The sequence below is a fragment of the Sinocyclocheilus rhinocerous genome, unplaced genomic scaffold, assembly GCF_001515625.1.
Source record: "Sinocyclocheilus rhinocerous isolate Xijiao unplaced genomic scaffold, SAMN03320098_v1.1 scaffold3063, whole genome shotgun sequence".
Taxonomy (NCBI): Eukaryota; Metazoa; Chordata; class Actinopteri; order Cypriniformes; family Cyprinidae; genus Sinocyclocheilus; species Sinocyclocheilus rhinocerous.
Window position 1 is genome coordinate 611,552 of NW_015640469.1, and position 16,192 is coordinate 627,743.

Consider the following 16,192-nt stretch of genomic DNA (forward strand, 5'->3'; position numbering starts at 1 on the left):
ACAGGGAGGGTCAAACAGCAGCAAACAGGTGTAATCCACGGCAGACAAAAGAGTAATCCAAGAAACAAGCAATGGTCAGGGCAGGCAGCAAACAATCAGAAACGAGATAATAATCCAGGATCAAAAAACAAGGAAAAGCAAGAAAACAAGGAACACAGAAAACACAGGAACTAGGACTAAACAAAGGCTAAACAAAACTGAGCCATGAGTGTGTGTCGAACCAGGCTTTAAATAGGGTGAGACTGATGAGGAAACAAGACACAGGTGAATGCAATCAGAGATGATGAGTCCGGCAAAGGATTATGGTAAATGTAGTCTGGGATAGAGTGGCAAGAGTCAGAGGTGGAGTGCCCTCTGGTGGAGTTAATGGGCACTCCAGCTGGAGATTGTGACAAATGTTAACAAACTTAATGAAGTTTGTGCAAAAATGGACATGAGGCTATATCTCTGCAACACTTTAGTGGATTCTGACCAAACTTGGTATAGCATGACCGGAGGGCACACGAGTAGTTTCGGCACAGTGTCTGACCAGTTTGGCCAAAAATAACAAGTTTGGTCTCGTTAGATTCAGAATGGCACACTGAATTAAATGTTACCTAATTTTCCTATGTCAGCCTTTTTGAGTGTCGGCCATTTTGAGTTTTGTAGTAAAATGCTGTATCAACATACTGTATGTCTTTAACAGGGATCTCCAACCCTGTTCCTGAAGAGCTACCATACTGCAGAGTTCAGCTTCAACCCTAATCAAACACACCTGAACCAGCTATTCAAGGTATTCAGGGCAACTTAATTACAGACAGGTCTGTTGAAGCAGGGTTGGAAAACCCTTTACTGAGTAATTAAAGACAGCTCCTCAGTTCTTCATTTTTCCTCTTGTGCATGGCCCCTTAATTGCTGCTTGCAGCTATAATTTTTCTCAGTTTTTACATTTTCTTCCATTTATTGGTTTGAGGATCTTGATAAAAATGACACATAATGAAAACAATAGAATGTAATTATGATCAAATAAATGAAAATGGACTTTTATGAGGCAGCTCAAAAGTTTTCTGTTGAAATTTGATTCTGTGAACTCAACGAGAGCCGTTGCCCTGTTAGCAACATTTAATTGTCTGCGGCCTGTAAATTTGCCCAAAATGCAATCCACTCTTCTCCTCCTCCTCTTCATTGCAATTCTTCTTCCGAACATCAGCCATGGCCCTAAGCCAGAGTCTGATGAATTATTGAACACTTCAGTGGGGAAAAAAAGCCTGGCTTTGATTGATTGAAAAGTCTATGGGCAAAACAGAAGGGAGAGCCCGCCCTAGAAATATTGCCTTTCCTGCACAAAAAGAGGAATCAAAAACGACACACAGCCTTGAAGCATGAAACAGTGGGAATTTCAGAAGTTGTAGACAGAGTTGAGCCTAGTGCATTTATAAGAAGAGCAACAAAATGAAACCATTTACCATTGCCTGTCAAAATTATTTGACACCATGGAGCCTGAAGACACAACCTACAATGGATGGAAATGAAGTCAAATGAAAATACAGGAACATGCAAAGTGTGTGAAGCTTAAATGAATAATGTAACATACTCAGGTGATAATAGTCATGGCAGCTTCAATGAAGATTGAACTAGATTGTAAATTTAATACAGCAGAGGAAAGTATGCACCTGTGCTTTGCTGAATTTGTATCTATTTAAAATGAATAATTTGACACATCACAGTTGCTGTAAACATATTGTCAAGATATAATGTTGATGTTGACTTGACAAAGGGCGCTAAATTGCTAAGAGGTTGCTCGAGTGTTGAGGGTGATTGTGAGTGTTGCTTATGTATGCATGTATGTATGCATTTATAATAATAATAAGAAGAAGCAGAGGAAGACAAATCAGGGGTCTGTTACATAAACTGCTTAGATTAGTATTACATTTTTTCTTTAAGACTGGTCATAGCTTTTTTTTAAGCCAGTTGCATTAAATTTAACTTAGATTAATGGTCTAATTGAGCATGAAAAATAAGACTGATTATCCCTTGGCTAACTGCTAGTTGGTCGGACTAGTTCTTAAGAGACCGTCTTAACATAATAGCTGTGTTTATGCAACTGGCCCCAAATGTTTTTCCAGACGAATTCTTGGAAGAACACTAGGAAAATAGAGAAAATATTAAGATTAACATTTCATATGCTTGAAACTATGTACTCTTAAGATTTATGCTGTTTGTTAAATGATGAACATATTATGTTCTCATTGTGAAGCATCTCTACAATTCTTCACATAAACCTCTTACAAGAATACAGTCAAAATAGTGATTTGAAGACAGAAAAGCCACAGTATATCACTTATACCTCCTCCAAAGCACAGTCGATAAGACACATGTCGATGTATAGAAAAGCGTGTGAGTTTAGTTGAGGCCTTTCTAATGTCTGTGCTAATAAGATGAATGGAACGCCTCATACACCTTTAATGGCTAACAGATCTAATGAAATGGAAAGTTTTGTGAGGCAGCAATGTTTTCTGGGTAAGATGAGAGATAGAAAGCAGGACACAGACTTAGACTGCAAAGCAACAAGCAGTGAGCTTGAGATGTAATATGGATTTAAAGCGTTTGCTTAAGGCTCAAACCTGGTTAAGCAACTAATTCCTCATCTGAACTCCTATAGCCAGGGATAATAATTCCCACTCAAACGTCTTTCTCTGTTGGAAATCCCTTAAAGAAAGGGTATGGAAGATGAAAGAGGCAGATATGTAGGCAATTATATGTGGTATGTTCCTCTAGAAATGCTTCCTCAGAGTTCAGTCTAGATGATACAGTAGGATAGAGCAGGGATAACTAATGTGCAATAAATGTAAAATTGGCAGTAACCTAATGCACTTATCATGTATGCATGTATGTAAGTACATATGAAATTTAGGCCTCTTTTCAAAATATCAGACAGTTTCATTTATGTTAGATATAGAACAAAAGAAGAAACATGTTTTTAGACAGAGTTAAATTGTCTTTCTTAAAGGGGTAGTACAGCCAAAAATGTTTTGTAATTTACCCATGTGCTGTGTTTTAGGGCTGGGCTGACAATATAGATTACTCAGTTTTAATCAGACTTAATTTTGATGAACTGATTTTGATTAAATCCTAATTTAGATTTTTTAGTTTACGCTGTTTTCAGTTGATATGCATATGACTACATTTAATGCTAATTGCTAAAAATACATTTGACTTAACATTTTTTGATACCTGCCATCCAACAATCGCAATAAGCTTTGTTACTTGATAATAATCAATGTCTGCTTTCCAATTTTGTTAGTTTTATCACACAATTCCAACAATAAATCTAGTTTTTCCACCTACTTCAGTTCAAGCAACAGTGCAGAGCACATGTGAATAACACACAAGAACAACCGATATTGTTGCTTTTGACTGAAGATGCACATCTGATATATTATTTCACAATTTCGCTAATGTATTTGTTTGCATTTGTTTTAAAATCCAGTGTTTTTGTTTAGGGTAATACATCACTATTTGTGCTATCAGTTATTTGTCATTTCTACCTCATAGTCAACATGTTTTTTTTTTGTTTGTTTCTTTGTTTTTTTGTTTTTTAACAAAGGTGTTGTAAAATTCTGCTTAGATGTGTGCTTTCTGCATACATTATCTATGATACCACTGCACTTGAGCAAGATATTCTCCCTCAGTCTTCTGCTGAAACAACAGCTTAAACCGGATGTTTTGTAGGTCTTAAACAGCTGGTGTAAGCTGGAGGTGAGCGTGATTTGACCAAGTACAACATGTTCCTGGATCAACATCCTTGTTGATCCTGGAATATCATTCCAATCAACGAATCAGAGTTGAGAGATTATTTTCAGGAAATGTCAGTTTTAGGCTCACAATCAGGATTAGGTGCTTCTACACCCTTGTTAATCAGCTATCATTTCCCTCTGATTTTATAAATAAATTATGGGTAAGGTTAGGTTTAGGGGTGGGGATTGGGTTAAGTCTGTATTTGTTGACAGTAATGTTGATCCAGGAACATGTCTTACTTGGCAAAATCACGGCGACCTAAGCTGGATTAGTTGGCGTTCCAGTTGATGCTGGTTTAGCTGGGCAAAAAACCCTTCTGAAAAAAGCAAAAATCAGCTTGAAACCAGTTATAATCACTTTAGACTGGTTAAAACAGTTTATCCTAGAGTGGTCTACATTAAAGATGCTGTTTGGTCAAAATGACCCCCTGCTCTGACTATTGAGCATGTTTAACCAGGACAGTACCACATATTTACATACAAGAGTCGAGAATCTCAGCTACATATTGTGCTTCATTTTTTCTCGGTAAAGATCTTATTTGGCAGTAACAGTCTCTTGACAAAACTAGTGCAGTCTACTCTTAGAGAAAGATTACCAAACATTTTTAATCCTATGAGGATCTGACTACAGACAAAATAAACCATTTTGTAATCTGTTTGCAGCACACAGCTTTAAGTAAGCTTCTCCCAGCCAGCCTTTGAGTAGCATTTCACTCGTTCATTAAAGGATGTCTTTCATTAACAGATGTGTGATGTTCTGGGCAGGCAGGCTGCAGATATCTTTTGGGTTCAATCCCCGACCCAGTCTGGCACAACACCAAGTCACTCTAATCTGATTTACTCGCAAATATTCGCACAGCTCATTTGGACTTGGCACAGGTGAAGCAAGCATATATCAACTATTGTCTGGTTATTCATACTTACTGAAATGTAGCCTCAAATAAGAGACAACACATAACAGATGTCACCGTATTCATTATTTATTCAACAAAAAGAAGGACAGAATAAAGAAACGGTGTGGGAAAAATTAAGCAGTCCCTTACTGCTTCTAAAGACATTAAGACGGTAATTAGCAGGTGCTGCAAATCAAATGCACATAATTAGTAGATGATTAGGGATGTCTAATGTCCTTAAGTAATTGCAGACGTTTTGTGGTCTGCAGTGTTCAGGTGTGTGCTACTGTAACGCCTTACTAAGGATTAAAGTTAGACTGTAAGAAGAAAAAAAATCAGCAGAAAAATGGAAAAGCTAATGGTAATAATCTGTCAGGACATTATGTAAGTTTACCGACATTTCCTTTAACCCTAAAACACAACACTACACAATACATTGCAATGTGTAATTTAAAATATGGACAAAACACCTCAATACATTACATTATATATTATTAAAATTTTAAAACAGACTTTAAAACTGTGAATTGTTTTAAAACCAGTTAGGGTCAGTTTGATATGTTTAGAGTAGCAATGTGTGGTCATTATGCACCATCAGTGTATCACCACAAACACCACCCTTCAAGCACAGTGGTGGAGAATAGATGATTTAGGTATGTTTTGCACCCACAAGACCTGAACATCTTGCAGTCATCGAGTCAACCATGAACCTCTTTTATACTAAAGTATTCTAAAGACAAATGTGAGGCCACCTGTGACCACTATAGCTCAGCTGAAATTGGGTCGTATAACATGACACTGATCCCAATCTAACTTTGAATTGCTGAAAAAGGAAAAGATTCAAAGTGTTGCAATGGCTGAATCACAGTTTATAGCTCTGTCTCATTATAATGCTGTGGGGGTGCCTTAACACAGTTTACACTGCAAGCTGTTAACAGGGTGTTGCAACCTTCCAGAGAACTAATTCTTCCTTTATTAATTAATTTACTTAAAGGTGAAGTATGCAGTTTCAACACTACTAGTGTCACCTAGCAGAATTAGTCAAATAAAGCATATTTTCAGTCAACTGATAGCTTACCTGTGGAGAAGAAACTCAGTGGTAGCAGAGACAACATTGTATACATTTTTAAATCAAATGAACACCATTTCCATTGATTATTGTTCTGTATTGTCTGTATTAAAGGAATAGCTCACCTAAAAATGAAAATGTGTTGTTAATCTACTCACCCTCAGGCCATTTAAGATGCAGGTGACTGAATCCATGGTCCTTGGTGATTCATAAAATGGAAGAGAAGGGGTTCCATCACTTTGGGAGTAAAAAAAAAGCAGATACAGGAAACACAAAATGAATACCCCTGGCTCTTGACTGTCACGTGTATGTTCCTGTTTTCCTTATTTGGTATTTCCTGTTCCTGTCCTCGTTGTGTGAATTTGTATCCAGCTGTGTTTGATTAATTAGTTCATTTGCTCCCAGGTGTGTACCATTGGGTGTCTGTGTATTTATAGTGTGTTCTGTCCCTTGTTTCCCGTCCGCTGTTAAATGTCATTTATAAGTTCCAGTATTTGTATCCCTTTGTTTATTGAATTAAATTCTAGTTCACGTGTTCTCCAGCGTCTCCTCATTCCTACCTCTTGAAGCGTGACTGAACAGCGGACCAAAACTGAAAGTAAGCCGCGCCTTTTTGCTCGTTTTTTTCCCGTTTTTAAAAGTGTTTTGTTTTCCCGTTAGTTTCTCCCCGCTCATATGGAGGAACGAGCGAGGTTCATCATACCCGAGTCAGGCTCGCCGGCTGCCACAACGGCAAGCCCGCCGGCCGTTCCTGTGTCAAGCCCGCCGGCCACTCCAAAGTCAAGCCCGTCGGTCGTGGCTCACTCCCGCCCAGAGCTCGCGCCAGTGTCGGCTCCAGCCCCAGAGCTTGCGCCGGCCGTTCCTCAGTCAAGTCCGCAGGCCGCGGCACTCTCCAGTGTCGGCTCCAGCCCCAGAGCTTGCTCCAGTGTCGGCTCCAGCCCCAGAGCTTGCTCCGGTGTCGGCTCCAGCCCCAGAGCTTGCTCCGGTGTCGGCTGCAGCCCCAGAGCTCGCTCCAGTGCCAGCTCCTTGAAAGCGCCTTGCTGTGCCTGCTCCTCCAGAGCGCCCTTCAGTGCCAGCACCTCATAAGCACTTCCCAGATCCCCAGTTCAGCCCCGGAGGGCTCCTGACCCCCAGTTAAGCCCAGTGAGGGCTCCTGATTCCTCGTTTAGCCCAGGAAGGGCTCCAGATCCCCAGTTAAGCCCAGGGAGGGCTCCAGTTCCTGAGTATAGCCTGCGGAGGGCTTCTGTTCCCGAATTTAGCCCAGAGAGGGTTCCGGTCCCCGAGTTTTGCCCAGCCATGGCCCAGTAAAGGCTCCAGTCCCCGAGTTTAGCCCAGTGAGGGCTACTGTCTCCGCGCTTAGTCCCTGAATCTCCTCCCGAGCGCCCTCAAGTGCCAGCTCCTCCAGAGCGCCCCCCAGAAGGGGGGGGTCCAGAGCGCCCACCCATGGATCCTTGAGTTCCCTGCTCCGCCCTGGCTTCCTGATCCGCCCTGGAGGCTCTCCTTGTCGCCGCCCTTTTCCAGTCCTGCGCCCGCCCCCCCTCCCCGATGGTACTGTTACGGCGTGAGACGCGCTGTCCGGGAGGCATGACATTGGCGATATATTGAGGTCTTATGAAGCAAAACGATCTGAGCAAGAAACTGTACATTGACATCATAATTATTATCTGCAATCTATAGCCTTAACATAAATAAAATGTTTAAGTCTATAATGTTTTAACAAGTATCCCCTTTTGTCACAGGCAAATTGACAGTACTTACATTTCGAGATCATCTTTTTTTTTTTTTTTTAGCTCAGAATTGATCTTCTTGGAATCTGTAGAGTGACAAAAATGTACATTAGATTTTTTTTTTTTTAACCAGCTGATAAGGCAAAGGAGGCATGGTTCAGCGAGGTCTGCAGCGGGAGAGAAACGCTCTCTGGACTCCACCAGGATCCAATCGCTTGTGGGACTCCACCAGGAACACCATCAGGCGCTGCTGGACATGTCGGACGACCAGGAGTGTAGTTTCCATGCCCTTATCCAGGCGCAACAGGAAGACCGTGAGCTGTTCCAGAGCTGGATAGACTGGGAGGTTCTGGCAGGAGGGGCACCACCACCGAACCCAGCCACACCTACTCCTGTGCCTCTGAATAAGATGGGGCGACAGGATGACCCCATGGCCTTCATCAATCTCTTTCAGAAATCAGTCGAGGCATGTGGGAGGCCACGAGACCACTTGTTGGTGCGCTTCAATCCACTGCTCTCAGGAGAGGCACAAGTGGCAGCCCAGCAATTTCCCGGGCAGAACCTCCTGGTCTTTGACGGCCTGAAAAGAGCCATCCTGCAGTGGGTCGGCCTGAGCCCAGAGCAACATTGCAAGCGCTTCCAGTCGCTGGATCTGGGCGAGAGCGGCCGGCCCTTCGTGATGGCTCAAAAGCTCCGGGACGCATGTCGCAAATGGCTGTTGGCTGGGGGAAGCGACGTCAAGCAGATAGTCGACTGTGTGGTACTGGAGTTTATGTCCCATCTCCTGAGAAATATCCTCCTGAGTCTCCCACTGGCCAGAGAGAACCTCCCAAGGGGGCGGGGCTAGCCAGTGCTGGCACCTCATCAGCTCCTTTCCCCCTGCTCTCTCCACGTCAGTCCCTTGACCCACTTCCTGCCATTAGGGCGGCGGGGAGGTCTGGACTGGCCTGTTGGTGTTGTGTGGACCCGAGGCATTCTATTGACAGGTATCCAGCGATGGAGGTGGGGCCACTAATTCGGATCCTGGACACCCCGCAGGCTGCCCCCGATCAAGTTGGCTTATACAAAATACCTGTGAGTATTAAGGGGAGTACTTATCAGGCTTTGGTGGATTCAGGATGTAATCAGACCTTGATCCATCAAAGCCTGATTCAAACCGAGGCATTGGATAAAAGCCACATGGTTCAGGTACAGTGTGTGCACAGGGATGTGGTGAAATATCTGTCCGTGTCCGCAGTTATTCAATTTCAGGGACAAAATCATAGTGTAGAGGTTGCAGTTAACCCGCACCTCCGACATCTGCTAATTTTGCAAACAAATTGGCCCGCGTTTAGTGAATTATTTGGGTTTTTATGTGTGGATGTCTCTTGTGGGTAGACACAGCATGGGAGGGGGGCAGTCGCACAGGTGGAAAAGCCTGAACCGGGATCCCTGGGACCTGAGCAAGGGGAACGGAGCGTTATTGAGAGGCTGAGGATCATAGAGCGCAATGATTTTCCCCTGGAACAGTCTCAGGATGAGACATTAAACCATGTTTTTGAACAGGTCCAGTCCATCGACAGTCAACCTCTCCAACCTGCTCATCTGGTCTCCTATCCATATTTTGCAATTTTAAAAGCTAGGTTGTATAGAGTGACACAAAACACAGACAAAACAAGATACAACCCAATTATTAGTACCACAAAGCCGTCTGGAAATCCTATGGCAAGACATTTAGGACAGGAAACAACACTAAATCATCTCATGACCCAATTATTTTGGCTGGGCATTTACGAGAATGTGCGCAGATGGTACACGGCTTGTCGTGAATGTCAGCTGGTAAATCCACTGGCCTCCCCAAAATCGCCTTAGCACCCTCTTTCTCTAATTCAGGTCCCCTTTCAAAAGAATTGGTATGGACCTCATCGGGCCATTAGAACGATCTGTACGTGGGCATCGTTTTGCATTAGTGATGGTGGACATACAACATGATACCCAGAGGCAGTGGCGCTCCGCAAAAAAATTTAGCAGATGCACATTCGTTTGATTTCCCAAGTGGGAATCACGAAAGAGATTCTCACTGATCAAGGCACAGCATTTATGGCACGAATATTACGCAAACTTTATGAATTATTGGGCATTAAATCGATTCGCACCAGCATCTATCATCCACAAACAGATGGCCTGGTGGAACGATTTAATCGCACCATGATTCGGAAATTCATTCACAAAGATGCCAAAAATTGGGACAAATATCAGGAACCCTTCTTGTTCGCCATGCGTGAGGTCTCACAAACCTTCACGGGGTGCTCCCCCTTCAAGCTTCTTTATGGAAGTCAGCCCCGTCGGGTGTTGAACATCCTGAGAGAAATTTGGGAGGACGAACCTTCAGATAGCTGAAACGAAATTCAGTATGTGCTGGACCTGAGAACACAACTCCACATTTTGGGCAGCTCTCTATGAAGAATTTGTTACAGGCCCAGGACAAACAGACCCGGCTGTACAACAGGGTAACCAGACTATGCGAATTTGCACTGGGAGATAAGGTGCTTGTATTGCTTCTTACGTCTAGCTCTAAATTACTCGCCAAGTGGCAAGGACCCTTTGAGGTCACATGGTGAGTTGGGGATCTCAATTATGAGGTGGTTCGAACGGACAGAAGTGGGTGCATGTCTGGAACTGTGTCAGCAGGCTTTCACCCAGGTAAAGGCTGCTCTGTGTGGCAGATCGCTGTTATGCTTTCCTGATTTTTCTCTCCCATTTTGCTGGAGTCCTATCCCAGGAGTTAGAGGGAGAGGAACGGCCGGTGCTGTACATCAGTCGGAAGCTCTCTAAGAGAGAGACGAAGTACAGCACCATCGAAAAAGAATACTTGACTGATGGGAGTGGCTGACTTCCTCTCCAGGAATGGGTGGGTGTTCCCTGCCCTGAGTCAGGCTGTGGGGGTATGTGGCGGGTGGGGGGGGCATGGTTCAGCGAGGTCTGCAGCGGGAGAGAGGGACGGGAAAGGAGTGGTGAGTAAGCAGGTCAAGTGCAAAATGACAATTGCATGTGTCTCCTTGCAGTAATAGAGGGTATGCATTGACGTCACTTTCCCACCGGAACACGCCCCCTCAGCCAGACTGAGTGGAAAAATAACCTGCTGCATGACTGCATTTAATAGGGGAAACTGTGAAAATGCGAGTAAAACAAGCAATTATCAGTTTAATAAATAACTTGGGCTACTATCTGGCATATGCAGGTCACTGCTTAGCAGAGGTCTGCGCGGTACAATTTTTTTAGTCCCGCTCCCGCAAGGTTATATTCCGCACCCACCCGCTCCCGCTTTATATTCACTCTTTGTTCACCCGCTGTCCGCTTAGAATAATTTTCTTCCCGACCCGACTGTTCCTGCTAAATTTAGATCTCGTTTCCAGAATCTCACATTTAAATTTCCGCTACAGAAATAAAGAGATAGTCTGCACAAAATTGTCGGCTATGTTATTTTATTTGTCTTGTCAGGAGTCTTGAATTTATTGACTTTGACTTGAATTTATATGAATTATCTTAAGAAACAAAATTCGTTTAATATTTTAAGCAACACAGTAGGGGAAAAAAGTGTCAGAGTAAATAAAAATGTACAAAAATTGTATTTCTTATTTTTATTCATCTTGTAAGGATACGATTCGTTTAACATTTACAACACAATAGGAAAAAGTGTCTCAAAGAGAAAAAAAAAGTATGTTGTACAAAAATAGCCTATTAGCTATTTTTATTCGTCTTGTCAAAATACTAAATTCGTTTGACATTTTTCTGTTAACACAGTAGGAAAGTCGCAGAGAAAAATAAATCGTGCATAACAGTCCAAGTGCATACCGGTAGTCAATAAGAATAAAGCGCAGATATGCTGTTCTGAATGGATGTCGGGAACGGGATATTGTTAGACCGCCCTCTCCCGTTCAAATTACCGACCGCTACCACGTTTTATTTGGGAAATGAATCCCGCGGCGCAAAAAATCTGGTCGGGTCCCGCGGTACCTCTACTGCTTAGGCCTATTTAAAGTTATCCTAACAGAAGTAGAAGGGCAGTTTTTAAGCATATTTCAGAAATTAATTGTATTCTGAAGCACAGTATAAAACATTTAAGAGATATTTGAAATAGAACTCCGATCAAAATTAAGAACACTTACAGATAACCAAGTTATTGGTGTTAATCTGACACCTGGTGACAGATGACAAACCCATTTTAACTGGCAGCATTCCTCCAATTTTCACTGAGATTGCAAGACGGCAAGCCACTCTTAAGGTGACTGAAACCCAGCGACAGGAGGTTGTCCAGATGAAGGCCAAAGGGATGACCCTTTCAGCCATTGCAAGAGAAGTTGGTCATTCCAAATATGTGATTTCTTGTATATCGCAGGTTTACAATGACACTAATTCATTCAAGTACCCCCAACAGGCTGGTTGTCTATGTAAGACAAATGCACAAGAAGACAGGATAATGGGAAATCAGTTCAACACTGCAGCTGGAATTGCTCACCAGTTCAGTGCTGAATAGTGTAAGGATCTTCGGCATATTTAAGAAAAGTCGGACTTAAAATGCACTCTGCAGTGACCAAGCCTCTAATCAGCAGAAAGAATCAAAAGGCTAAGCTCACCTTTGCTGAGGAGCATGTTGTGCGGACAGAGGAAAACTAGTCCAAAGTTCATTTTAGTGATGAGAGCAAGTTAAATTTATTTGGGTCTGATAGGAAACATTTTGTTCAGCGTCAAAATGAGGAAAAACCGAATCCCAAGTGCATAAAGAAGCCAGTGAAAGGTGTAGGAGGAAGTGTTAAGTGTCAAATGTTTATCAGAACCTCCTTCAGCAACATGCAGTTCCTTCCCTGCAAGCTTATCCCAATCAGCCAGCAATTTTCATTCAAGACAATGCCCCCATCACACTGTAAAACAGGTAAAACAGTTCCTTGAAGCTAAGAACATTTAAATAATGAAATGGCTGGGCTAGAGTCCTGATCTAAACCTAATTGAAAATCTCTGGAAAATCCTTGGCAACAAAGTTATGGCTGAGAAACCCACTACATTTACCAAACTATGGAAGAGGGTGGAAGAAGAGTGGACCTTGATCGCACCAGTGTAGTCTGAGAAACTAGTGATGCCCTGCGGTCACAGATGTGCTGAAGTCATTCAAAGTCAGGGCATCTACACTTCCTACTCATTTCTGACAGCTGTAACCCTCCAAAATTTTAGTTGTAATCTTCTTTTGTGCCACAGTGGTTACTGTTCTCTAATTTTGATCACTGTTTTCCACAAAATAAAGGTTGTTGTTGAAATGCCTTGGATAATTTGTCAAACATGTTAGCAGAACAGTGTTATACCTACAGCTAATATTTCTTAAAATTTTGAGCAATGAAGATTAACGATATTTCAGAAATAAATCAAGTATTTATAGATTGCTCTCTAATTTTGATCTCCACTGTATATCTCTTTTTATTAGCTATCTGTTATACCTCTCATTTATTAATAATGGTTTCAGAGCAAAAAGTAAAGAAAGAGCTTCAACTTACCAGAAAACATTGACAGAAATGCGCGCGCTACATCCCTGCATGGTGTCAGCAGTGTTGCCAGTTAAGGTGGATGATTTTCAGCCCAAAAGCTCACGAAAAAACACCAATCCCGTCTGCTAAAAGCGTCTGCTAAATGACTAAATGTAAACGTACATTTAGGCCACTCTGGCATTGTGATTGCTTGAATATACATCAATACATTTAAAATTGGCTAGCTTATCGCACTAAAAACCAGTCACTCAAGAAACGTCTGTCTGCTGATCCCTCGTGATTGGCTAAAAGTGCGGCGGGTGACATCAACAGAGGGTGTGTGTGTTTAGTAATATCATGGTGACTGATTGGATGCAGTACATGCATACTTGGGTTTTGTTTTTTAACCAATTAGCCTATACAGTTTAGAAGTTTAAAAACCGCCAAACTGACCCCAAACCAGCCCAAATTTTGTCCACCCGCCCAAACCATTTTTTATCCACAAAATCAAATTCAAAACCACCCAATTTTGGTGGTTTTTGACCAAAGGTTTCACTTTCACTGTAACCTATCAAGTTGTAGGATTTACCATGAATCAGAGTTCACCAAATGAACACAACACCAAATGAACACTAGCTAGGATCAAGGTGATTCCCCACTAAGCCAGCGAAAGGCCCTAAAATCGAATCAGCGGTGCCTTTACGTCTGAGTCAACCGTCTCCCCTTATCTGCTTATTCTCAACTACGGCTGTAAAGATAAAAGCTGATCAAAGAAGGAGACCCTCCATTGTCCACAAAACATAAGCCTTCTGTGGAACCCAAATGGCCAAGCAACACTTCACAGGCAATCACACATACAAGAAAACCCCCCACCCACCTAAACATTCCAAGACATCTTCCTTTGTCTCAAAAGAGAGACCTAGTCGAACTGATTCTTATGGCTCGAATATGCAAGCCTTTTAAAGTGATGCCAATAAGCTGTAATAATCTCTGTGCGTGTTTTATATATGTATTATGTTTCATGTATGTTTGATTTAATCGCTAAAGTTGTGTGTGTGTTTTAAAGGGGTCATATGATGCGATTCCATTTTTACCTTTCTCTTTGGAGTGTTACAACCTCTTGGTGCATAAAGAAGATCTGTAAAGTTGCAAAGACTAAAGTCTCAAATCCAAAGAGATATTCTTTATAAAAGTTAAGAGTCAGCCACACCTACCTATGGCTACTTGAAATATAAGGAATATGCCACGTTTAGTCTCTTTTCAATGGGAGAATAATTTCTGAAAGCATGATACAGGTTAAATTTGGGTAAAATGCCCCATGTCCACACTGAGAATGATTAAGGACTAAAACGTTCACTGAACTCTGAAAGTTTGCAAATCACGCAATCAAATCGGCCATTATGCAAATTCCATGCAAGAGCAGGAGAGTGTGGCCTAAACCCTGCCCAAAACAAGATCGTTCTTCTTCTTCTTGGTTTTTAACGGTGGCTGGCAACCAACATAAATAGGTGCAATACCGCCACCTTCTGCTCCGGAGTGTGGAAACAGAGTTTTATATTCTATTTATAAGTCCCGTCTCTCTAATAAAATCAAAAAAGACTTAACTATTTATTTCACTTGACCATTTTATTAAAACCTTAAAATTTAATTCTTGAATTACATTTTTCCTTATTTCTTCTATCTTTTCCTCTTTCTTGTTCATACTTTCTACATTCAAGAAATACACTAGGTATTGTTTCTTCAACATAACATTGTTCACATAACCCAATTGGATGTTTCCCTATTATTTTAAGTGTACTATTTAAATTTGAGTGCCCTAACAATATTCTGTTATAGATAACCTCTTCTTTCCTTGATTTACCTATACACTTTATATTTTCATTTACTTTGTTTATTAAACTGTACATACATCTACTCTTTTCCCCATTATTCCACTTAACTTGCCATTCTTCAATCACTTTACTCCAGATTAAAACCTTAATCTCTGATTAACTTAATGGAACTTGGTATCATGGTATCTCTATTGTTTCTCTTTGTAAAGCTTGTTTTGCCAATTTATCCACTTCTTCAGTTCCCCTTATTCCTATGTGTGCTGGGACCCATATAAAACTGATTGATGTGTCATTTTGAACAATTATTGAATGTATTTGTATGATACTAAAGAAAATATCTTGGTGATTAGATTTAAAAGATCTCAAACTCTTTAATACTGAAACTGAGTCAGAACAAATTAAAACATTCTCAGGTTTGTGTTCCTCTACCCACTGCAATGCCAAGAGTATTGCTATCATTTCAACAGTATAAACTGCCAAATGATTTGAAGTTCACTTTAGTCTACTGATCCACTGATTTCCACTGTCTTGAGCTAAAAAAGCAGCCCCAGTTATCCGATGTTCTGGATCTTTTGAGCCGTCTGTGTGTACTTGTATATGCCAGGGATATTGGACTCTGATATATATATTGAAAATGCCGATGACAAGTCAACTTCTCTTTCTGTTATTTTAACCTCCAACATATGCTAATCTACTTGAGGTGACACAAAAACCCATGGTTCATATTCCTGAATAACAACTGTTGGGCTCATCCCCAGGTAGCCAGTGCAATCGGGCCAATTGTGGCTGAGTGTCGGCTCACTCGGCTGTGTTCTGGCAGCGGCTCACCAAATTTGAGCCAGCTCTGGCCCAGCAATGGTTGCCAGATTTGGCTAGGCTTTAGATGTGCGGATTTGGCCCGATGTGCACTGAAACACGGCACATTTAGCCACATTCGGCCCGATTACGGACCATAAGGGCTGGTCTGATTTTGGCTGAGATATGGGCATGCAGACCCGAACCAGTATAGGTTGAGTGCTGGGGGTGGGTCTCCAATTACAATGTGGTAAATAGTGTGTAGCAGTGACACTTAAACTTAAACATAATATATTTTACCTGCCCATGTTACGTTATTTCTTAGTGTATTTTTTATTTTAATTACTATTAATATTTTTTTTCCCTTTTATCCAACATTCTCTTTTTTCTTTAACTACATTTGGAAATGAATGATTTAATTCATATAATGAAACAAGCTTAAAGTGGTTAAGGGAACTTAACATTATTTTTGCTATATGAGTTTCAAGACATGCGCACTAGCTTTGACATCTAATGACAAAACCTGAGGGTTTTTTTTTGTGCTGCTAATTGCCAGAAGACCAGAAGAACTTGCTACCCTGGTGAGTAAACATTTGATAATCTAA

General features: G+C 41.5%; 2 long non-coding RNA genes across 2 annotated transcripts in view; one reads left to right on the forward strand and one right to left on the reverse strand.

The window, feature by feature from the left end:
* Positions 1 to 16,192, forward strand: part of LOC107753188 (uncharacterized) — a 27,605-nt gene that overhangs the window by 7,051 nt on the left and 4,362 nt on the right. The window lies entirely within an intron of this gene.
* Positions 961 to 5,972, reverse strand: LOC107753187 (uncharacterized). Its single transcript, XR_001641440.1, has 3 exons — positions 5,897 to 5,972; positions 1,446 to 1,492; positions 961 to 1,318 (listed from the first exon to the last, which is right to left on the reverse strand). It is a non-coding gene; the product is annotated as an uncharacterized LOC107753187 (long non-coding RNA).